General features: G+C 32.0%; 1 protein-coding gene across 4 annotated transcripts in view; it reads left to right on the forward strand.

The window, feature by feature from the left end:
* The first annotated feature begins 4,733 nt into the window (after positions 1 to 4,733).
* The window catches only part of LOC142325955 (synaptotagmin 1-like), a 208,764-nt gene continuing 187,077 nt past the window's right edge, over positions 4,734 to 26,420 (forward strand). For 2 of the 4 annotated variants that reach the window (XM_075367923.1, XM_075367924.1), the window contains exon 1: positions 4,734 to 4,941. The gene's annotated coding sequence lies outside the window, so the exon portion shown is untranslated. The remainder of the gene's footprint in view (positions 4,942 to 26,420) is intronic. The other 2 variants (XM_075367921.1, XM_075367920.1) reach the window with 2 other exon arrangements.

The following is a 26,420-nucleotide window of genomic DNA, read 5'->3' on the forward strand; positions in this document are numbered from 1 at the left end:
GGATGCCTTAATATGTGGCCTATAAGTCTGTCTCTTCTTTTAACTATATTTTTCCAAATGCTTCTTTCTTCATCTATTTGACGCAATACCTCTTCATTTGTCACTTTATCCACCCATCTGATTTTTAACATTCTCCTATAGCACCACATTTCAAAAGCTTCTAATATTTTCTTCTTCGATACTCCGATTGTCCCCAAGCTTCACTTCCATAAAGCGACACTCCAAACATATACTTTCAAACATTTTTTCCTGACATTTAAATTAATTTTTGATGTAAACAAATTATATTTCTGACTGAAGGCTCATTTCGCTTGTGCTATTCGTCATTTTATATCGCTCCTGCTTCGTCCATCTTTAGTAATTCTACTTCCCAAATAACAAAATTCTTCTACCTCCATAATCTTTTCTCCTCTTATTTTCACATCCATTGGTCCATCTTTGTTATTTCCAATACATTTCATTACTTTTGTTTTGTACTTGTTTATTTTCATGCAATAGTTCTTGCGTAGGACTTCATCTATGCCATTCATTGTTTCTTCTAAATCCTTTTTACTCTCGGCTAGAATTACTATATCATCAGCAAATCGTAGCATCTTTATCTTTTCACCTTGTACTGTTACTCCGAATCTAAATTGTTCTTTAACACCATTAACTGATAGTTCCATGTAAAGATTAAAAAGTAACGATGACAGGGAACATCCTTGTCGGACTCCCTTTCTTATTACGGCTTCTTTCTTATGTTCTTCAATTATTATTGTTGCTGTTTGGTTCCTGTACATGTTAGCAATTGTTCTTCTATCTCTGTATTTGAACCCTAATTTTTTTAAAATGCTGAACATTTTATTCCAGTCTACGTTATCGAATGCCTTTTCTAGGTCTATAAACGCCAAGTATGTTGGTTTGTTTTTCTTTAATCTTCCTTCTACTATTAATCTGAGACCTACAATTGCTTCCCTTGTCCCTATACTTTTCCTGAAACCAAATTGGTCTTCTCCTAACACTTCGTCCACTCTCCTCTCAAGACTTCTGTATAGAATTCTAGTTAAGAATTTTGATGCATGACTAGTTAAACTAATTGTTCTGTATTCTTCACATTTATCTGCCCCTGCTTTCTTTGGTATCATGACTATAACACTTTTTTTGAAGTCTGACGGAACTTCCCCTTCTTCATAAATATTACACACCAGCTTGTATAATCTATCTATCGCTTCCTCACCTGCACTCACAGTAATTCTACAGGTATTCCGTCTATTCCAGGAGCCTTTCTGCCATTTAAATCTTTTAATGCTCTCTTAAATTCAGATCTCAGTATTGTTTCTCCCATTTCATCCTTCTCAACTTCCTCTTCTTCCTCTATAACACCATTTTCTAATTCATTTCCTCCATATAACTCTTCAATATATTCCACCCATCTATCGACTTTACCTTTCGTATTATATATTGGTGTACCATCTTTGTTTAACACATTATTAGATTTTAATTTATGTACCCCAAAATTTTCCTTAACGTTCCTGTATGCTCCGTCTGTTTTACCAATGTTCATTTCTCTTTCCACTTCTGAACACTTTTCTTTAATCCACTCTTCTTTCGCTAGTTTGCACTTCCTGTTTATAGCATTTCTTAATTGACGATAGTTCCTTTTACTTTCTTCATCACTAGCATTCTTATATTTTCTACGTTCATCCATCAGCTGCAATATATTATCTGAAACCCAAGGTTTTCTATCAGTTATCTTTATTCTGCCTAAGTTCGCTTCTGCTGATTTAATAATTTCCTTTTTAACATTCTCCCATTCTTCTTCTACATTTTCTACCTTATCTTTTTTACTCAGAGCTCTTGTGATGTCCTCCTCAAAAATCTTCTTTACCTCCTCTTCCTCAAGCTTCTCTAAATTCCACCATTCATCTGACACCTTTTCTTCAGGTTTTTAAACCCCAATCTACATTTCATTATCACCAAATTATAGTCGCTATCAATGTCTGCTCCATGGTAAGTTTTGCAGTCAACAAGTTGATTCCTAAATCTTTGCTTACCCATGATATAATCTATCTGATACCTTGCAGTATTGCCGGGCTTTTTCCAAGTGTATATTCTTCTATTATGATTATTTTAAATTGGGTGTTGGCAATTACTAAATTATACTTTGTTCAAAACTCTATAAGTCTGTCCCCTCTTTCATTCCTTTTGCCCAGCCCGGATTCACCTACTATATTTCCTTCCTTGCCTTTTTCAATGCTTGCATTCCAATCTCCAACTATTATTAAATTTTCATCTCCTTTTACGTGTTTAATTGCTTCATCATCTCTTCGTATACACACTCTAACTAATCATCATCATGGGCGCTTGTAGGCATATAGACGTTAACAACTGTTGTCGGTTTAGGTTTTGATTTTATCCTTATTACAAAGATTCTATTGCTATGCGTTTTGAAATATTCTACTCTCTTCCCTATCTTCTTGTTCATTATGAAACGTACTTCAGCCTGCCCATTATTTGAAGCTGAGTTTTATATTCAAATATCCTGACCAAAAGTCGCCTTCCTCTCCCCACCGAACCTCACTAATTCCTACTACATCCACATTATCCTATCCATTTCTCTTTTTAAATTTTCCAACCTACCAACCTTTTTTAAACTTCTAACATTCCATGCTCCGACTCGTAGAATGTTATTTTTCAATTTTCTGGTGACCCCCTCCTTAGTAGTCCCCACTCGGAGATCCGAACGGGGGACTAGTTTACCTCCAGAATATTTTACCAAGGAAGGCGCCTCCATCATTGCTATATGAAAATGCAAAGAGCTACATTTTCTTGGAAAAAAAGCAGCTGTAGTTTTCCATTGCTTTCAACTGCACAGTATTCAGAGGACTGAGTGATGTTGATATGGCCATTTAAGTCGTCCTGACTCACGCGCCTAACAACTACTGAAAGAGCTGCTGCCCTCTTTCAGGAATCATTTCTTAGTCTGGCTATTAACAGATACCTCTCCGATATGGTTGCACCTTCGGTCCAGCTACTCTGTATCAGTGAGCACTCAAGCCCCCTCACCAACGGCAAGGTCTCATGATTCGTAGAGGAGGAGGTCGAATATAAGAAGATATATTCCTTGGTAAGTTTGTTTTAATAAAAATTTGAATCCGATATTATTATTGTACTACGTGCAAGACGAAATAAGGTTAAAAGAATACGGTGATTGTAGACATTTTCTGACGAAAATATTTGTCAACATACACAATTCCTTCTATACAGCATAGTGGAATGTCATTCATTGCGTCCCTAATTTTTCAAGTTTGGTAATTTGGTCGATATACGAATAGTTGCACATCGGATTGAATTTCATGATTTAAGCAAAAACTAGTAGGTTTCTAACCTCTACGTAAGAATAAAGTCTAGTTAGAATTCACTTTATTTCTTTTAAAATCGCACGTATTATGAAACATTTATTTTTAATAGTATGTTTAAAATTGCTGATTTTTATTTACGCCCGTTGTACTTTGTAGCAATTTCTTATGCCTTTTTTTCTTATCAAAGACTGCGTCTATGTATATCTAAACCTATCGGAATAACACTTAAATGAATAACAATCTACCAACAAACTAAAGAAGGAAAGCTCATTAGCATTTTTAGGGGTGGAATTAATTTTATTTTACTGTTTCGCAACACATCTTTAAGAAAACGGTAGAATATTGAAAATTGCTACAATATCTCTTACTTATTTCGACCTCTTAATTTTCATTCTTTTTATATAAAAATAAAAAGAAGTGCATGCACAGTAATAACAATAATTAACTTTAAAAAAAGAATGAGTTAGCATATATTTTGATGACGTTGGCTTACTCTTATCTTAAGACAAGGAGTTGTACAACCTCGCATCATCATTTAAGAAAAACGACGTAACTTCTCGGCCTAATAATTCAACGAAATTAACTGAATAAAACCAAGATTATTGTTATTTAAACGTAAATCAACGATTATAAAAATAAACTATTAACAATTATGTATTGTATTACTTTTATTATTAATTACTTGACCGAAATAAATTTCTTAAATAGTTTATTAATTTTAGAATTCATTACACAGAAAAACCTAACAAAAAAAAAAAAAAGAAGTAAACTGTTAATATAAAACCGAATAATACAAACAAGTGATTATTTTAATGTAACCTAACGTAACAGACAGCAAAGAATAGAAACGATTTTGAGAGTTTAACTTCTTTCCCGGAAAACATTAAACTTAAATATTAAGCAAACAAAAAATCCTGCAGAATTGAATTAAATCGTTAGTAAATTATACTAATTGGATGATAATATGGCAAATTTAAATAAATCTTACTTAATTAAAAATTAGTCAAAATTAATTAATACTATAATATGGAAGGTTTTTTCGTAAGTTAATATGCTTGATTACATTAAATATAAGAAGAAATCGTTTAAGGTACAATATATTGTATATCGAAAGAGATATATAGATATATAAGACGCTGTAACATAAGACGTTGAATAGTGAGAGAAATATAAGACGTTTTGTCAACAACCGGAAAAAATAAACTGTTTATAAACAGTGTTATATTTATTTATTATATTTACATTATTTTTTATGTTCTACGATATGAACGACTGAATAATACAAGTTCGGTTGAACTTAAGTCGTTGCAGGTAAAGATTTGTTATATAGTTTTATGAAATGCCACCGTAGGCAGCACGTATACGATAGGCGCATGCCCTTTACGCCCACAGGTTTGATATCGATTTTCATTACCAGAACGGTCAGCCATTTCTCCTGCGGGTTGCAGTTTTCAAGATTTCAGGCGTTTAGATCCGATAGTGTTTACATTATTAATTGCAGCGATACAGAAAAAAGTAATTCGCAGATCTCCGTTGATGGAGACGTGAAATTCCGCCCTATTATAGAAAATAAACATCCTGCCTGATACAAAAAATTAAGGTAAGAACGAATTTAATATTTAAATATCGCCTAAAAGTGTCATACTTATTTGTTTCTTTTTTTTAATAGGGAAGGTTTAAAAATTATGTTTTATTAAATAGATATAAAAATATTAGTAAAAATGTAATCTTCGTAAACCACTTATTTGTTCGGTGAAGTGGAAAAATATCATAATATTTTCAACATATGATAAAATTCATTAGCCTTAATGTACGATTATTGTTCATTAAGTATACAGATTATAAGTGCATGTAATATGTTAATCATGTTTAAATAAAATATTTTATCCACTGAATAAACGTAATTTTGTTCTTAATAAATACAAAAAAAAGCAGTAATTAAAATATTAAACACGTTTAAAACAAAATAGAACTGGAAAATATAAAAAAAAGCATCGTAGTACGTAAAAATGAAAAAAATTCATTACAAAAAAAACGAAATTTTTTGCTGCTAAACAGTAGAAATATAACTGAAATCGTTAATTTTTTGTGGTTAAAATTTTTAATTATTTATGCGTTTTTAGCATTCCTGAATATATTCTATTGATTTCGTGACAATATTACTCGTAAAAGTGTGTAAGCACGCATGATATGTTACCGAATTCATACCGCACAATGACTAGAAAATCAGTTAACCTACTTGAAACAAATCAGAAGTACACTCCTCAAGTTTTTATAATAAGATTACGTTAAGATCATGTTATCCGAACAAGAAAAATGAAAACGTTACCGTGATTAATGATAATTATCGTTATTTTTATTTTTAATTAAGAAAATTACTTTAATTATAAAATTTTCTATTGTTTCTCACTTTTTATTTAACAAATTTTACATATATTTTTTTTTTTTAAATAAACGTATTAAAAAATTTATTAATCAATGACAAATATTTTTTTAAAAGAAATATATATGTGAAAAAATCTGTGAACCCGATTTATTAATTGCATTTTATTGCATAATTATTCAATTTTATCGGAAATTAGCAAATAAACTATTACAATAACAAAAACAATTCCTGTTAGTTAATAAATATGTGTGCTGGTTACTTCGAAATTTTTACAATTCATATTTAATTTTGTGGAAAAACAAAATATTAGTATAAGTAGATTATAACCTACAATAATTGAATAACAAAAAATAAAATCTAAAAAAAATCATGAGGGGACTAATTACTTTAAAAAAGGATGACATAATACCAATAAAAAATTAAATAATGTTTTCCGATAACTACGTAATTTTCTGAAAAATTAATAATTGGTATAATGTTATAACATTAGCGAAATACGATTTTAAAATATTCGAAAGTACTTTGTATGCGATACTATTCTACGACCGTATAATAATGGTTTTCAGTTTGATGCCGTTTTATACTTATACGAACACATATTTTAAAATATGATAACTTTTGGACTATGAAAAAAAAGTTCCGATTCTTAACAAATCAGTTTACTAGATGTTTTTAAAAAAATTCTTTCAAGAACCTCTGTATTCTGCTTAACTGTTTCTGAGACGGAAACGTATATAAATTTCACTAAAACCATAAAACCGGTTTTGGATAAGTAATGAATAAATAAGTATTTTTATTGTTTTTTATTTTTATTTAATGTATGCGTAAGGGTAACATAAAGTCACCCTGAAGCTTACGAAAAGAAAACTGTATGTCACTCTGTATGAGCTTAAGCCAAATTTCCAAAGTTAAAAAATCTTTTTCATACCAAGATGTTTTCTATTTAGCCTTCGGAATCACCGTAAGGTATTACTACAGAGTATGAATGTAAATGTAGTCTTATACAGTTTCATTTCGACCGCTCCTGAGATGTGCGGTTAATTGAAACCCAACCACCAAAGAACACCGGTATTCAAATCCGTATAAAAGTAACTGCCTTTACTAAGATTTGAACCTTAGAACTATTGACTTCGAAATTAGCTGATTTGCGATGACGAGTTAACCACTACACCAGCCCGGTGGGCTACATGACCAGACTTTGTAATTTAAAAAAAATAATCGATCGAATCGCAACTGCGATTTTATAAAATTATAGTAATTAATGATTATCCTGTCATTATTTCGAATTGTAATTTAGACATTAATAAGGACGTACGATCATTTGACTATTAAATTGTTATTTCCTGTTATAAGTAAATTAACCTCGGTAATTTTCTACTTTCTTTAACAGAAGATAAAATTAAGTCTAAAATTAAAGACACTATAAGAGAAAGCAACATTCTAGGAAGCTTTTTTCGTTATATTTTTAACAACCTTAGGTCCTATCACGGTTGTGAAGGTGAACTAATACTTTCAAGTAAAATTATTAACTCCTTTTAAAAAAACCATTTATCCAGAAACAATAAAAATGCACTAAATAAACGCAAAATAATTTAAAATAAAATTTATAAAATATAAATTCGTTGCGAAATATTAAACAAGGAATCGTCTTCTGCTCGGTCGATTACTCATAAAATAGACATTTTTAAAAAGATCAGATGTACTGGACTCTTTAGTATCCGGGCGAGTAGGGTAGACAGTACATTTCGACTACTGATTAGCATCTCTGTAAAATCACAACTTCCTATTTATAATAGTCCAGTTTGTGTTAAAAGTAAACGTAAGAGTAAGCTTTCATTACTTCTCTTTCATTTAAATAATTTTACGAAAGAGTAGGGCGATCTAACCGAAAAAAAAATATATGTATATCTAAACAACATTTCGATTACCTATTTAACGATTTTTCATACTGATAGAATATTGACAACATACGATGCGAAATGGCGAGATCTTTACTGATAATCCGAAAATCAGCGGATTTACACAAAGCCTAAGTTTAAGTTGTCAGACGATTTCAATTCGCCTCGATTATATTACACTACTCTCACTACATGTATCTTCCAATTACATCCAAAGTTAAGGCATCCGATTATAACTCTTTACAAGCATGTGTAGTAGTGGACAGATTAAAAAAATAAAATAAAATTTCTGAGGCTAATAATACCTTAAAATGACAATCGTTATTCTTAGTTGGCCTACTGACACAACTGTTTAGGCGGAGAGCTAGTAGTTATCTGTAAGACGAAATCTTATCGTAAGTTGTCTACACCCGATATTACAAAAAAGAATTACTAATGTTACTTTGAAAAAATCATATCGTTTACCATCTCACTTCCATCATATCACCGCATACGCAGTAAACCAAATTTTAGTAAAACTAAATTAAAAGCTGTTCAACCCCCAATTATATACCGCCCGAGTCCAAGCTCCGCATAGTCTCTATATGAAAAGAACGAGCCAAGTAAAAGTCTGTGACGTATTACTAATATTCATATTAAAAATAATTAACTGATTTCCATTAAAAAAAAAACGTTCGGTAGGATTCAATCGATCAGTAGTAGCTAGCTCTACAAATATAGCGGTAGAAATATATTACCGACACAAACGCACTCTCTCGCTACAGTAAGGACACACTGAATTTCTTTCTACTACTTAGAGCATGAATTCAGCCGGTACGCGTTTATAATCATTCATAAAAGATAAGGACACGAATTCGACCTAGATCGATACAGAAAGGTGAATGCTTCGACGATATTCTCAAAACAATCGCCGAGGAACATCGGGTTATCGAATCTCTATGTCGGAGTTCGTGAACGGACAAACCGCAGAGTTCGTGCTCGCAGGCCCGCTTTACACTATCGATGTCGACCGGATTCACCGATAGTAACTGAACTTAAATGACCAAAAGAGGCAGCATCGGTCATGCTGGTATCAAAAACTAATAATTATTTCTTAATTGGGGATCGCTCGGTACCGTAGACCAGCAACGTAACACCATACTAACAATAATGTTAAGCACACCTTACAGCACCGGTGTTTATTTTTATTCTTATATTAAGATTAAAGAAATAAAATATTTCAATATATAGGTGTTAGATCTTTTTTTTCTTAAACTAATACAGAAAGTGTTTTTAAACGACTATATACAATTTTAACTCATAAATTTAATTTTAAAACTTTTCGCCCACCGCCCACATTGAGATCAAAACTTTTCTAGGTCTTCTCCCAATATTTTTAAACTTACCTCTTTAAAAATAATAATTGCAATTGCTATATTTAAGATGCGCTCTTAAAAACAGTAATTGCAATTAATTGGTTTTAAACATGACATATCCAATTTCTGAACGAACAACGCCTCTCCGAGACGGCTGCTGGTAGGAGATGGGAGGCTTTGATCACTTACGGTTCTATCAACCCTGGCTTCCCGCGTACGATCAGCGTAACTGCCTTCCGATAAAACTGGCCACGACTATCTTGCTTGTCACCTTCACCGCATCCATGTTCTGCCGTCTTCTGGGTGGTTGTGGGACGATGGATGTTGATCACCTGAGAGATTGTCCGGCCCTGGACCACACCCAGCTAACCCACCGGGTTGGTCTAGTGGTTAACGCGTCTTCCCAAATCAGCTGATTTGGGAGTCGAGAGTTACAGCGTTCAAGTCTTAGTAAAGCCAGTTATTTTTACACGGAATTGAATACTAGATCGTGGATACCGGTGTTCTTTGGTGGTTGGGTTTCAATTAACCACACATCTCAGGAATGGTCGAACTGAGAATGTACAAGACTACACTTCATTTACACTCATACATATCATCCTCATTCATCCTCTGAAGAATTATCTAAACGGTAGTTACCGGAGGCTAAACAGGAAAAAGAAAGGACCACACCCAGCTGAATGAGAACCCGGAGTTCACAGAAGCCCCTCTTTATTGGTTACCGCGTCGCCAAATGGCTCCACAGCCACGGGCGTGCGTTGGCTAGTAAGTAAGTAAAAATTCATTGAATAATTACTTACTAATTTAGTTAGTTACTTATTAATAATCTAATTATTAATTTACTTATTAATTAATTAGTTTTAATAAAATGGAAGTTTCATTTTAAATTAGAGCAATTAAAACGCATATTTAATCATATTTTGAGGTATTTTTATTAAAATTGCTTTCAAAAAAATTTCACTTGTATGTATTATACAGAATTATTCAAAGAAACGGGAAATTTTGAAAGTTGTGTTGGTAGCCGTGGGCGATTGGTACCACTTGATAAGATAAGTGACGCCAGCCTCTCTAACCTAACCTGCCATTTAGTTGTTATGGATGCTTGGAGTGATGTGCAACGTGCATTTACTGTCAAAGAGTTTTACAAAAACAATGACAGTGTGGAGGAGCGCGTAGAGAATTTCGCTATCAATTTAATCTGGGACGGCACAACCGTGTTCCACCGGCACATGTAATTAAAATATGGATATCTAATTTTGAGGAAACTGGATCGGCAATGAAAAAGAAACCTCCAGGCCGTGAGCGAACCGTCCGTACAAGACAGAATGTTCAAGCTTTACAAGATGCTGTCACACGAAGTCCACATCGGTCAATCCGTCGTCTCTCAGCATCTTTACAATTGCATAGTTCAAGTGTTCGAAGAATGTTAGTGAAGGACTTGCAATTCCATCCATACAAGTTGCAGATCGTCCAGGAACTAAAACCGAACGATGCAACTGTGCGAGCACAATTCTGTAATGTAATGTAGCAGAATATAAATGATAACGAAGAGTTTGTTCACAAACTGTGGATGTCAGACGATGCGCATTTCCACCTCAGTGGATTTGTTAACAAGCAAAATTTCAGATACTGGGCACAAGAAAATCCTACGCAGTTACACCAGCGTCTCTTGCACAGCCAGAAAGTGACCGTGTGGTGTGCTATGTCATCTTACGGTGTTATAGGCCCTTATTTTTTTGAGGATGACAACGGTCTTGCGATTACAGTGACGTCGGCTCGTTACGTAGCCATGCTTGAAACCTTTGTTGTGGAACAACAAAAGAGATTTCCACCAATTCTTAACACAGCTTGGTTTCAACAAGACGGAACAACGTCACATACTGCACGAATATCGATGGCAGCTGTACGCCGATTGTTTGGACAACGTGTCATTTCACAAAATGGTGACATTAGATGGCCTCCCAGATCGCCTGATCTCTCAGCTTGCGATTACTTTTTGTGGGGTCACCTTAAAAGCAAAGTGTTCCACAGTAGACCTGCTACAACGCGGAAGAACTGAAGGCAAAGATCCGAGAAGCAATTGCGGAAATTCCAGTTGAGATGTTACGTCAAACCATGAACAATTTAATGAAGAGACTTCGTGAGTGTTTACGTAGAAGAGGAGGTCACCTGGAAGATGTCATCTTTAAAAAATAAACTAAAATGTATGTATCCAAAAATTACAACATTTTTTTTACAATTATATGAAATAAAATTCATTTTCTAAAAAATATTTTCATTAATGTTATTTAATTTTTTAAATTTCCCGTTTCTTTGAATCACTCTGTATAACAACAATAGTGATAGCATATTCAGTATAACAATACAATAATTAAAACAAAGCTTTCAAATGAAAAATTACACTTACATTAATATGAAGGATGAATCTGATGTGCTTTACCGAGTTTGTTAACATCAGGCTCGAATTTACTTAATAACAGCTGTAAGTCGCCGTGTTCGGTGACACGCAGCCGATTTCTCTTTTTGATTAGCAACGTTGCAACAGCACTAAATCCACGTTCAAACAAATACGACGAAGGGAATGCTATCATAAATCGTTGAAAAATCGACCATAATCCAGGGTACAGTGGTGGAATTAGCTTTTGCAGCCAAAATTCTTGGTAGTCATATTTAATTTTTGCCTTTTTTTTTAATCAATCATCGCCTTTCTAGACCGCCTGAACGCCCTACATTTTCTGTAGGCCTTCTACCGCTTCCCTGAAGGCCTCCACGCCCATAAGGGGGCGTTATCATCCACTTTGAGAACGAATGGCTTATAATCTTGCATGAATAAAATATGCAGGATTGTGATCAATTAAATGTTAAGACGGTCGAACCGATTTTTATGATAGATTTATTATAATAATGGTATAACGTGCTCTGTTTCTATACAGTTTTATGCAATAATTTAAAATATGAACTCAAATAGTATGAAATATGTTTCAACATTGCGTAGCTGCCGTAACTGTTTTATATGCACATAATAATAAATTACATTTAAAAACAGGTGATATTCCTCGATTAAATATCTGTTTACAGAATATATTCATATTATTGACTACAGTTAAAACTAATTTGCTATTACTAAACAAAATATTTAAAAATAAATACAAAGATGTTTTATTAAAATATATTCCATCATAAATTGGTAATTTAGTACAATTATCTATTAATAAAAATAAAATTCATAAACTAAAACCTTAAAAAAAGTTTTTAATTGATTCAGTGTGATATCATTAAACGAAAATATTTGTTCTTCCAACAACCATATGTCACTTAAAATAATTTGTTGGGCTATGAAAAAATGTATGTAAAATTATAATTATTCATCACCGTTTTACTTTACAATTTTTTTTCAACTATATCGCCATGAAACGTGTAATTCTTAACATAGAGCCATTTAATTACAATTAAACTCGTTACAGCGGTGTCGAAGAAAGAAATAATAAGTGTTTTTATTATTATCTATTTATGTCCGCTTAACGGCAACGTAAGACACGATGAAGATTACAAAAAGAAAATTGTATGATTAGAGAAATTAAACCGAACACATACAAAGCTAATATGTATTTTTTATACCAGACACAATTAAAGCTGCTATTCTCAATATACTGCACTATAAAAATTCTTTGTCACTTTACAAGCAAAAGAATAGAAATCTTTAATAAAAAGATTATTATAAGAAATTATTTTTTTATTCTTATTCGCTTTACACATTTTGTCTTGTGTTCGGTCGGAGAAAATAACTAGCGTTTACCGACACGTGGATAATAAAAATGTAATGTTTTCATTTTAGAAAAACCCAACAAGTAAATGTAATTAGTCATCAGCACGTACTCACTTCAGAGTAACTATCTTCTAAATCTGATAAATTTAAAGTTTACACTAAAATTTTTTAAAAGCACTTCAATCAATTTAAAGAAAATTTTATATAGTAAATATAAATCACCGTAATGATCGAAACATTAAATTTTAAGAAGTAAATAAATATTATATAATTTTACAACTTTAAATAATTTTTTTTTTTTAAATAAATATTAGTTAGAAATTTCCTCCATTTGCAGCTAAACAGGCATCAACACTTCTTTATGTTAAAAGCTGCTTTTTTTAAAGTTACAGCGCTGATATATTACAACTTCAACGTTCCATTTGAGTCGATCATTTGTGCCAGGATTATTTCGGAACATTATTTCTTTTAATTCAACCCCAAAGTAAAAACATCCGTGGGAGATAAATCTGTCAACCTAGGTAGGCATAGGACCACAGGAAATGACTTTCTCTCCAAAGAACTCATGTAGTAGCAACAGTGTCTTATTCGCTGTGTGTTGCACAGTCTTGCAGTAACCAGCAGTAGCGTTTATGTTCTAGCAGCCCTAGGAAGTCAGTTTTAGTCTACTGGTAACGTTCAGAAGTTACTGTTTACGTAAAAAATATCGGAACCATTATTTTCTTACCAGAAATCGCCCATCAAAATACGATTTTTTCTGAATGTAATGTAATCTCGCGGTAAACGTGACGGTTTAATGCACTTCAATATTGGTTGTTCTGGACGTATACATAGCTGTTCAGATGAAAAATCTAAATAGCTCGCCATTAAAGAAAATGTTATCCGAGATCCAAATATTGGCGCGAAAAGAACGTTTGCAATGACCGAGTCTCTTTCCGTGACTGAATTCTGGAAATTCCTGCACGACGTAAATACGGCACGGACATAATTCTAATATTTTGTGGCTTTGCGGACACACCCGTATGATATTCCAATCTGAGATAGCCTTCTTATTGATTTTCGAGGTGATCGTTCAAAGGATCTACAGACAAGTTCTAAAAGATTCATCTTTAAATATTGTTGGCCGGCCGGACCGTTTTCGTTCACTATTATTTTCTCTAAATCGAGCGACAATGTATGAAATTTTTGACGTATCGGTTACGTTTGATCAAGGAAAAGACAGCAAAATCTTTCTGACACTTTAAAAATAATTTTGAATTTAACTAACTCTCAACAATGTATGTTGAGATTGCGTAAAATGTACGAAAGTCTTTTTATACGGTTTATCTGCCACCGATTGATAAAATAGGGAGAGATTAGTTAATGTTGTGTAAGTTATTGCTACAAGGTCAATCATTACCAACCACTAATGCCAACTTAAAAGTAAATTTCCCGCTTTAATGGAAGAATTAATCCGGTGTTACATAACTTTCTGTTCATCACGTGTTACGTCATATTTATTAGGCTCGGTGAAGAAAATAATGAAAAGCCACTTAGTTCCTCGATTTATCTGAACAGCCTGACGTATGTTGTTAATTACTTAGAAGAGACCACATCATTTTCGGGAATGATTTATTTTAGGAATCAGGGTGCATACAATTCCCGACATACCCGACAAACTTCCAAATCTACCTATAATAAAGTATTTAAATTCGATATGTTAGCAAGTTTTCAACCCACGGCTCAACTTATAATTGCAATCATGCATAAAAATCTTCATCTATTGTCAAAAGAATATGTTTATTTTGGTAAAATCAATGGCATATAACTTTGTTAAAAATTTTAATCAAATAAATACAAATTAAATACCAATAATTATAACCGGTCAGATGCCAATAACATCTCTGACTGCTAAACTGAACGTTTGGGTTTCCATTCTCGACAAGGGTATGGATTTTCATATCTTAAATTTTTTAAATAAAAAAAGATAATCATCACGCTGCTTTATTTTTAGAAGTGTTTATATTACTGTTCTAATTTTAAAATATGATATAGTTAAATTGATTTTTATGGAAAATTCAAATACAATTTATTACAGGTTCACTCAAGAACCGGTTAATTTTGCAAACATATTAAAAAAAAATAGAATTTCATATTAAATACTTTTAAGTATTTAATTTTAAGTACAATAACGAAATGAAATTTTTACAATAATTCATGAATCGTGAAAGGCGAACAATATAAATAATTTACGTTTTTAAGTGAACAACAATATTTTAAATATTTATAGAAGAAAAAGGTAAAGGTAAAAGTAAAGGTTGTCTCCCAGTTGCATTTAATATTTCGTAACAATGATGCTAAATAATTACATATTATACAACGCAGTGTGCAGGAGTAGGCGATTTAAATAACGTATAACGAAATTTAAACGTATTTTTATTTTCATACTTTCACGATTATCGAAAAGTACAAACTACGCCATCCACCATGCAACATTTTACCTAAGTCATCTTAAAGTAACACCTGTAGATATCAACCGTTCAGGAGTATGCATTCTTGAATTCATAAATTCAAATTTCGCAGTCACATCTCAACGGAAATCACTTCCTTTACCCTGAGGATGATGAAAAAACACTGAACTTTTAAAAACCCAATATAGGGAAATATATGTTAATTTTTCCATCCAAATGGTAATGCCGTTCCAGGATATAATGTGATTTTAAATTCAAAAATATCTCATACGAAGGTAACTGATATAATTTTGTATTACGGAAAATATTTCGTTCTGGTGAAAATATCAGGTGTCGATTACCGGATAAGTGTTCAATTTATCGCTGAGAAACGTTTAAATCATATCGCTACAGTACTGAAGTAACCGGGAGGTCATCATCATTTTCAAACAAATTCGATCGTCACATTTTCAGTGCGAAAGGATCACCAGTTAGACATCTTACCGCAGCACATTAGCGAAACCTCTGTTCGTTAACGTAACTATTTAACTTGAAAAATGCTTCATTAGAGAATTTTTCATTTCCGTCAAGTTTTGTTAAATACTGATCGGTAAAAATAACTTTCCCATTAAAATTCCGTTTTTCAATTTCTTGACTACCCGAATTGATAACTTCAAAATGTTTAATCCGTTTCTTTACTGAATCGTGACACCTCGAAAGCGGCTACGATAATTTCGTCACGGGGCGTCATATATATCAATTCTTATAAAATGTTTTTACCGAAATCCTCCCGACTAACCCACCATCGTTAACTAAATGGCATCGATCTGTAAAGAAAACGACGTCGTAATTATTATTGTCCTGATAACTGTGATAGCTTCGTAATGAATTCAGAATTGCCATGAATATTGAAGACCTATCGAATCGAAGTTAAGCATACATATAACGCATTGTTTTTAAAAAAAAGTACGTTTTTCATTACTTAAGAATTCCTTGTTTTGTGTCCTGTTATTTCTTACTAATCTACAACATCGATATACTTTCTGTAAGACTAGTGATGTTCGGTATACATCCAGTACTTTTGATAAATAGAGTGAAGATGTGTCAGTTGTAGACCTGTACAACATTTCGATGACTTGGGATATTGTGTACAAAATTCAGCATGGCTAAATAGAGAAGGTAACGGGAAACCGGTTCACTCCTCATTTTTCCTAAAAACCATGGCATGGGACAACTGTTGTTAATTTGAATAACTACATAGTTTTTAGGTGCGATTTTTTATTCATGTCAGGCCATCTAAACCAGTAATTATGGTTATGGCACTTAAATACATTAATTAAAATACAATCGTTCATGTAAAACGCGCGCGCGTTTTCACGCATATAAAATTATTATAGTTTTCAATAGGTGTATTAACAACCTACATTCTTTAAAGAATTCTGCAATGTTTAATGAAATAGTTGTATTATTTGAACAGATGTTTTAACGTAATGAAACGGAACACATTCGATACAATAGCAACTTGCAATAAAAATAGCGGTATAAAAATTGAAAGAGAATAAAAAGTGCAAAACACTTACGTAATTTCTTTTTTTTTAACTTTTTCGGGGACCGGCCAAAACATAATTTTTCAAGTTAAAATTCTTTCCGCTTGGCATTTGTCTGTAAGTAAATTTACAGATTTCACCCCACGATACATCTTAATATCTTTCCATTTCTTATTTTGATAATTCCAATGTATTTTCTTTATTTTCTACCGTTAAAGCCTATCAGGGCTAGGAACGGGCGAGGTGGTATGGCGACCGGAAGCGTCACAAGGTGGGTGTCTTCCCCTACGGGGTTGGGATGTATTTTTTAATCTACTTAAAAATATTAATTTTCAATCGTTCATAAACAATTAAACTTATACGTCTACCAATTTATTTCCCAGAATCTTAAAAAATACTTCCCCAAATGCACTAGAAGTTCGTCAAATTATTTTTAAAATAGAAAATGCTCTTAACCTACTTAAAATTTAAAATACTGAATATGGCATTTCCCATTTAAATAGGCTACGATTCCAGCACTAAAAACGATTGAATGTTTTTTTTAAAACGGAAGAACATTTTTGTACTTTTTGTAAATGAAATGCATACTACCGGTTGCTTGTCTTAAGTTTTGTTGTTTCCTGAATTATTAGAACATGAATTCGCCTGAAGAATTTTTAAATTAAAATAAAATGATGTGGTGAATCGATTATGAAAACGTAAATTAAAATTTGGAGTGGTTCAATCCAATTCAATGGGGTACGTACAGCGCCTTTAACACTGGTCGAAGTAAAATAAATTCTCCAGAACAACAATAAAATGTGTATTCTTCCAACGTCAGATTCGTCAAGAATCAATTGTTTTATTAAATCCAATCTCTAATTTTATAAGATTTGAATAATAATAATAATAATAATAATAACAACAGCATTATTGAAATATTTACACGCAAACTTAAAATAATTGACAAAATACAATACTCGTTTATCTATGACCGTTAGAGGCATATAAGATGTAAATAAATCAATAATAATACCGTTCATTTGCATTAGAAATATAAGATGTATTATCATCATAATGTTATCTTCACAGAACACCACATCCGTTCCCGCACTCCTTCTGTTTTCAGATGAACTTATGAGTTTTGATACCCCTCCCGTTTCCTTTTTTATCATCTATCATTTTTAATCTTTTCCCGCCTTTCTTTTTTGTACCATATACCGTTACTTCAAGTATCGTTGTAATCAATCCTCCTCTGAAATTTTTCCAAACAATTAAATTTCCTCTTCCCAATTTATCTGACTTTGTTTCTATTCTCATTTCCTCACTCACTCAGTTCAGTTTTAAATTTTTTCATTTAATCTTTTCCAATCTCCTCCATGCCCATATTTTAGACGTCTCCACCCTTCCCCTTTTTTTCTTAGCATTCGTGTTTCACAGCATATAGAAATAAACCTCCCTCCTACGGTGATCCCTTTATGTACTTTTAGAGCATTTTTTTTTTGTCATATCCTCTTTCATATATATAAATCAAGATTTGGAATATGCAACGCCCATATATCATTCTTTTATTTAGATCAAACCATTCAATTTGAAGATCCTTTATATTCACAACCATTTTCTGATTCAGGTACATTTGTTTAACTGATTCCTTACATTTCCAACCTACTTTGATCTCAATGTTTCCATTAGTTTATAAATAATAATTTTTTTTGTCAAATAACTAATTTACAAGTAAAGAAATGTAATTCAATCGTATAATTTAAGTTTCAAATTGAATATTACCCATAAGGTTTTTTTTATAATTATACATTTTTAAAAAAAACGTTATACAAATGTAATTATGTACAAATAATCGAAAATTTCTTCTTTAAGCTACAAAAGATATACTCGTAGTTATTCTTTTACTTCTCATTAATGGATAATTAGTTATACAGCCCTAGTGTTTAATCTCTTCCTAAATCCACATCGTTCTTCTGCAACTGCTTTATTATTTTGTTTTACTTTTCTTCTGTTCAGAATTCGCAGAAGAGTCTTTCCTGAATAAAATTAAACAAACTCTACACTAGGATTAATTAATCCTATTATTTTATATTTTATTTTATCGTGAACTTTGGGGATGGGATTATTGTTTTAAGGAAATCATTTGGCTACTTCCTACTACGCCAGATTTATTACACAATCTCACTACACTTTGTTATCTTCAGTAAGGTACTTAATAACCTCTATCGACACTGATCTACATTCTTATAGAGTTTCCATTCTTCATACCTCTTATTGCTTGTATAACTTCCGTTTTTAGGATTTAAGATAGTAGCACTTGTATTATTAACCATTATAAACATTAAACGGTAAATCAAAAAATAATTAAACCAAGGTAGTAATAAAACATTCGACTAATTCAAAATGTATAAAGTATTATGAAAATCATATAAATACATAACCATACACATAAAAAATGAAATAGATACTATCCTATCGATCACCGAACTGCAACCTCTCGCACGAGAAGGTAAACGCTGTACCGTGAGTCGGGTAACTCCTTTGTTACTCCGTTATACGTTTACAAGATTAAAAGAGCTATGAATGGACTTAAATACGATAACCGTACTCCATTACCGAGTTTCCGATTAAGCCCACGGTGGTTGAAAATGCAATTCTATTTCCATTTTATCTCAGAAATAACAAAACAAAGAAATCGAATCATAGATAAAATTAATTATTTACTCTTTAAGACAACTAAATAAATATCGTCAATATTTTGAAATCATTTAAATCAGAATTTATACGACGTATTATCAAAAAGTTTGCGAAACAATTTTTATTTTACAAAAATTGTATTAATTTAAAAGTTTTACCTCAGATTCCTGTGAATTATTTCATTTAAAGCTACTCACTTTTGCTACAATCGAAAAATGTTTGGAAAATTTCTAAAATTGTTTTTTTAGAAACTTCCTACCTCTATTTTCTCACAACGGGGATGACGTCATCAATGTTATTGCCTTCCTTTTAAAGCCTATTTCAAGCAAAGAAACAAAAAAAAATTACCTGGATCGAGCCAGAAGAATATAGTAGCTAGAATCATTTACGCAATAGATAAGCACTCCTGCCTACATCAATCGTATTTCTTTTGGAAACGAAGACAAATTTCTTTTAATAATGTGTTCGCAAAAAACGACGGGTTTTGTTTTATTACGAAGAAAATGTGGCAACATCACATTGAAATGTCTTTTGATGCCGAATGCTAAAAAGATTTCCTTCAAAATATTTAACCATTTCATAAATTGTCACCTAAATGGACCCCACTACATATATCACTAACGATAATAAGACTCTTTTGTAGTCATGCGCAAAATGTTTATCCATTGCCATTTCACCATTGCTTTTTCAAGCATCAACGTAACGTATTTGAAAACAAAAAAAACCCACAATTTGACACTTTAATACTCATGGAAATATTAATATCTTAATAATTAAATAAATTATAAATAAATAATATCCTTATCTGTTTCATTACATCAACGTTTGTGAATCAATTAATTAAAAAAAAAAATTAAATCGTATTAATTTTGCAAAAATTATTTTCAAAACATAGTACTTATTAATGTAATACACATTTCTTCTTACGTACACTATAATCTATTCTAAAGTTTTAATTCCCTCTACAGAGAATCAATGAAAATAATCCTATTTTTAAACTAATTAACTACTGTACCCTCACACTCAAACAAATGTTAATAACTTTCATAACTGTCCGTGAAATACTTCCATTTATCCTTACCAGAAGAGTAAAACCCTTTATACTTCTAAATAAATTAAATATATTACTTCTAATGTACAGGATACATAATTTTTATCTATGTAGAAAATAGATAACAATTTAATATTTTTATAACAATAACACGTACTGCTCATTACAAAAAGTAACTATTGGTTGTTCTTTATTCATAAGGAATTTAAAGAACTATTTACTAGTGAAAATTTCAAGACTCAAAAGTTTAATAATGAATATAAATAGTTGTTATACAAACAACGTACGATTATCTAGTCCAAAAGTGGTTTGGATATCCTAAACTATAGTTACAAATCAGGATCGTTCAGAAAGTTCCCGGCCTGACACAAAGACGGCGCGAATATTACCGAGCGACTTTTTTTTTACCCTCCATCGTTAGGTATTGCTTTAGAGGATGAAATGAAATGACAATTTTGTAGCGTTTGAAAATATTTGCCTAACGGGCAACTAAATCATTACCAAACGACTTGCTTGTTTGTGGCGATCGAGTAAAGCAAAATGTTTTGATATTTTCTAATAAAATTAAAGTTTTAGCTATTATAAAGTACATTATTTTAACAGGTTTAACCCCGTTGGAAAAACAAAAATAATTAGATTTCAATTTAAAGGATTCGTTTTCGAGGTAAAGAAAGTGGGATTCTGAATTTAAACGTGGTCGTGGACCAACGAAATCGTCATAAAAATAAACAGTGACGTATTACATGAACGCCGACTGAAATTAAGTAAGCTTGCTGACATTGCAAACTCGACAGATCGTTTTCAAAACATATTACGATTTTTTGGATATATCGAACGGTAAAATGATAATCAGTGGAGAGTATTACGATTCAGAAGTAGACCGATTGAATGGTGCTATTCAGGGTAAACGTTTACATCCGGCCAAAATTAAGTGCTCTTTCACAATGATAATGTGTTTGCGCACACATCTCGGGCTGTTGCTGCAAAACTCCATGATCTAGGTTTCAAAGTGCTTTCAGAAGCGCCGAATTCGGTGTCCAACGGTTACGTCTTCTTAAACTTGAAGAAATGACTGTTTCTTTTTCTGTTTAGTCTCCGGAACCACCTTAAGATATTACTTCTGAGGATGAATGAGGATGATATGTATAAATGTAAATGAAGTGTGTCGTCTTGTACAGTCTCAGGTCGTCTGTCCTGAGATGTGTGGTTAATTGAAACCCAACCACCAAAGAATACCGGTATCCACAACCTAGTATTCAAATTCGTATAAAAGTAACTGCCTTTACAAGCATTTGAACCTTAGAACTCTTGACTTCGAAATAAGCTGATTTGCGTTGACGAATTCGCCAATAAACCAACCCGGTGGGTTTGAAGAAATGGTTAGTTAGATGAATATTCACTTCAAATTATGAGGTCAAAGCTGAGAAAACCGCTTATTTCCAAAACTGAATAAACCGCATTACGATGAGATTATTAGTAAATTGGAAAACCACTGGTCTAAATGTATTAAATTGCAAGGTGACTACGCAGAAAGATTTTTAAAAAAAGCCTTGTTTTTTTTCAGGCTATGAATTTTTCAAACGGTCCTCGTAAAGTCTAGGCAGAAACTGAGAGATGAGATTCATTTTTTCCCATTGCCTTCATCGCACTTATTTAGCATTTAATCATGAATCTAAAAATCGTAATTTATTAAACATTTAATAACGGCCTTTATAAAGCATTTTTTTCTTTATAAATTCACATTATTTATCGCTTAATAAATATTTCACTGAATGTCACAACAGCCATATAAAACGTATATTAAAAAAGTTACCTCTTAATTATGTTTTGACAATCAGTAAGCTATAAGGACTGCAAATAGAACGATTAAGTTCAGTTTACAAAAATTGAAAACTAATTAATAGTTGTGCATTGCATCAAGAAATAAAAATATAATTACATTCAGAATAAAAAAAAACCATGAAAAAACATGGAAGTATTATAAAAACAAATAAAAAAAACGCAAAATAACACTTACGAAGTAATATCTATCTGTTTACGTTGAGGCCTGAAGAAAACAAAACAGATGCCGAGCAAGGCATTATGAATCAGGTGTACACAAAATTTCGCGATAGCTACGGCGTGCCTGACTAAATTAGGCACGCTTTATCGTAATAATAATAATACCGAAATAGTTGCCTATAGCTCGGTATATTTTAAAACAATTAATGTTTATTAAATTAAGAAAATGTTATAAATTGTTAAATATACTAAAGTTATCTTCGATGGTAATTTTGTTTTACCGCTACCGGAGTAATTGTCATACAGAGTAGCTATACAAAATAATAATGGTTTAATGAAATTAATAATTTGTTAAGTGCTTTACATAAATTCTGAAATACTGTTTACATGCATAAAATAAATTAAGAGATATGTTACGATTTATTACCATTTTTTGTTGTTTTTTTCTCATTTCATATGGTAAATCACTCGATAAATAAATTACATCTACTCAACAGCTCATCTTCATCTTCACTAACATTAGATTCCGAGGAGTCATTTTCGAAATTAATGAGTTTATCCACCTCGATATCAACAAAATAATCTACCTTCCACATTTTTTCATCTTCTTGCAGCACATGTTTAAGACAATTCTACCTCTTTTCTGCCGTTACTTCAGCGATACCGTTTTCAAGTAAAACCTTTACACTCACTAATTTATCATTTTTGTTATTCCGAGCTACAAATCCTTTCATTTGACTTCACACTAGTTATACTGGATTCATATTGCAGCGGTATGGTGGTAGCCGTAATAATGTATATCCATTTACTTCAGCCATTTCATCGATTACAAATTTGTTAAATTTTTGCTTACTTTTTTTTAACTACTTCTAGGAGTTCAACCTTTAAAAATGTGGAATCAAATGGGATTTGTTTTTCCCTCACTAGCCACGATGTATTGGGGATTTTTTTCTAATTTTACACTATACTGTGGTGCATTATCCAAAACAATAACATTATTCGGCGGAATTTATTTCATAATCGTCTTAAACCAGTTTTTTTTTTTTTTTAATGACCATTCGTACCTTTGTGGTAATTACCCTTTTTATTGGATTCGAAAACTAATGATGCATCGTTTGCAAATCCATCTTCATTCCCTACATGACATGACAAAAATCAACCGTTTTTTTTTTTTTTTTTTTTTTTTTTTTTTTTTGTTACTTGCCGATTTTATACCGGTACTTAAACCAGACAGAAAAGCCTATTTAGATATCTTAACGGAATTGTCACACCAAACTGATTGACTGAATGACGTTCGTTCACCCAAATTTCATTTAGATAAAAAATGTTTTCTTACCATTTTTCTAAACTCTTTAATTTGTTTCAAATATTTCCTTTGCCAAATCTTTATATCATCTCTATCATCGATGAAACTGTTTCTAACTTTTCCTGCAATTTTTAAAACCACCGGTAAAAGAAATTTATGTAAAATAGCCCGACTAATTTTCAGTAAATCCGAATCAATTTTGACAGATAAAAGTACCTTATCGAGTGTGGGCAGTTCATTAAAAAAAAACCAAAAACCGAGGGGTTTGGATCTGGCAGCATTTTTATTGATCCCACCGGGTTGGTCTAGTGGTGAACGCGTCTTCCCAAATCAACTGATTTGGAAAGTCGAGAGTTCCAGCGTTCAAGTCCTGGTAAAGCCAGTTATTTTTACACGGATTTGAAACACTAGTACACTAGTAATAGTAAAACTAGTACACTAGTTCGTGGATACCGGTGTTCTTTGGTGGTTGGGTTTCAATTAACCACCCATCTCAGGAATGGTCGAACTGAGAATGTACAAGACTACACTTCATTTACACTCTTACATATCATCCTCATTCATCCTCTAAAGTATTATCTGAACGGTAATTACCGGAGGCTAAACAGGAAAAAGAGAGAGCATTTTTATTGAAATCGTCTAATTGGCCTAAAACGGATTTTGAACGTTTAATTTTCTTTTTTGGCGTATATATTAGCCCATATTTTTTTCTTTTCAGCTCGCGATCTCTCAATATTTGAAACGGATACACCCGTGAATTCAGGCGTAACCGCTTCTACTAGTCTAATTTCTAAAATAGGGTATTTTTCGCGAAATTTATTGAAAACATTCAAAACTATCGTCTTTTTCCCGCTTTCTAATATTTACTTTTTCTGTGTTTAACTATACAGCAAGAAGGACTCTCGGCCATAGTTATTTAATTTCACAACACTTATAAACAAAAACTTGCACTGTAATAAAGCAAATAAGTCATACATTTTTGTATGATACTTATTTAAACCAAATTAATGACAAAAACAATGTCACTCAAAGTAACTTTTATGACAAGTAGTTAACAACGCCACAGTTAAATTAACAATGAAGTTTTACAAGACCAAGTAATCCTTTTTAAAATAGTGTCGGAAATATAATTTAAATGCATCATAAAACTATAAATGGCTATGAACTATTGTTTATATAATATCGTACATGATATGTACCGAATTAAAATTCAAGTAGAACTAACATACAAAGCGTTTATTTATTTACTCTAGGCCTCAAGCAGTAACCTACCGGGTTGGTCTAGTGGTGAACGCGTCTTCGCAAATCTGCTGATTTCGAAGTTGAGAGTTCCAACGTTCAAATCCTAGTAAAGGCAGTTACTTTTATACAGATTTGAATACTAGATCGCGGATACCGGTGTTCTTTGTGGTTGGGTTTCAATTAACCACACATCTCAGAAATGGTTGACCTGAGACTGTACATGACTACATTCATACATATCATCCTCTGAAGTAATACCTGACGATGATTCCCAGAGACAGGAAAAAAGTAGGAAATAATATGAATATTTTAAAATTAGGAAATTGAAATTCGAATAAATTTTTCAATAATAATGTATTGTTTACATTACCGTAGACTAACATATTTATAGATTCTCATAGAAAAAAAACAAAAAAACAAAAAAAAAACGAATAATGTGATAATCTGTGATTATTAATAGGCGTAAGTAATAATGATAAACGTTCTTATTGTGTGGTTGCTGTTTTTAAAAGTGTTGTGTCATTTTTGTCCAACCGGTGAATTGCATCAATCGTTGAAGATTGTCATATGTATGTATGTTGTGTACACGCGCACAGCACGCACACACACACACACAAACAGACAGATTGTTTACTTCTGGCCTCACATAATGTAAAATAGACAGAAAATTGAGTTATATTATGTATATGAACATCAAAACCATTCACCCGGCTTGTCCAGTAGTGTTATGGTATAAACGTATGGATTGTCCACAGTTGTTTTTAAAATATTTTCTACATATTAGTATTTGTCACGAAAGAAAAGATTGTCATTGAAAAGTACTACAGACAAGTTTATGAGATTCATCAAACGAACCGCTTCTTTTTTTAAAATTATTACACTAGTATATTTAAAAACATTCATCTAAGTATTTAAAAGATTTCCGATCTTCAGCCGTTAAAAAACATTTCACCCGTCCTTTAGAAAACATTAAAGTGATTTACGATGCTTGACTGCGATGCAATAGTACAACTAATATGACGGTTTAGATGAATCGAGCGACTGTATTCTCTTCTGAGAAATGGTAGAAATTCTCACCGGCTTCACAGAATTTTGTCTTCCTCTCACAATCCTTGATCTAACCAGTTACTAATTAAAATTATGAAATTATATACATAACGTAATGAACATTATTACGTTATTATTAGTGAAGGCCGAAATGACTTTTATATTTTTAATCTAAAACGTCGGATAAAACTTTTTAAATATACCTAAGCAGTAGTATTTTATATAAACTCTTAAAGAATTAAGAACTGCATCGTAGGAAAAGAGGGAATAAAGAACGCGTTACTAACAACTGAGTTTAACGGACGAAAACCTTGTTTTATAAAATGAACACAGAAACATTATCTAAAGTTCCAAACTTCCAAAGAATATTTG

The sequence above is a fragment of the Lycorma delicatula genome, chromosome 6 (assembly GCF_047948215.1).
Source record: "Lycorma delicatula isolate Av1 chromosome 6, ASM4794821v1, whole genome shotgun sequence".
NCBI lineage: Eukaryota > Metazoa > Arthropoda > Insecta > Hemiptera > Fulgoridae > Lycorma > Lycorma delicatula.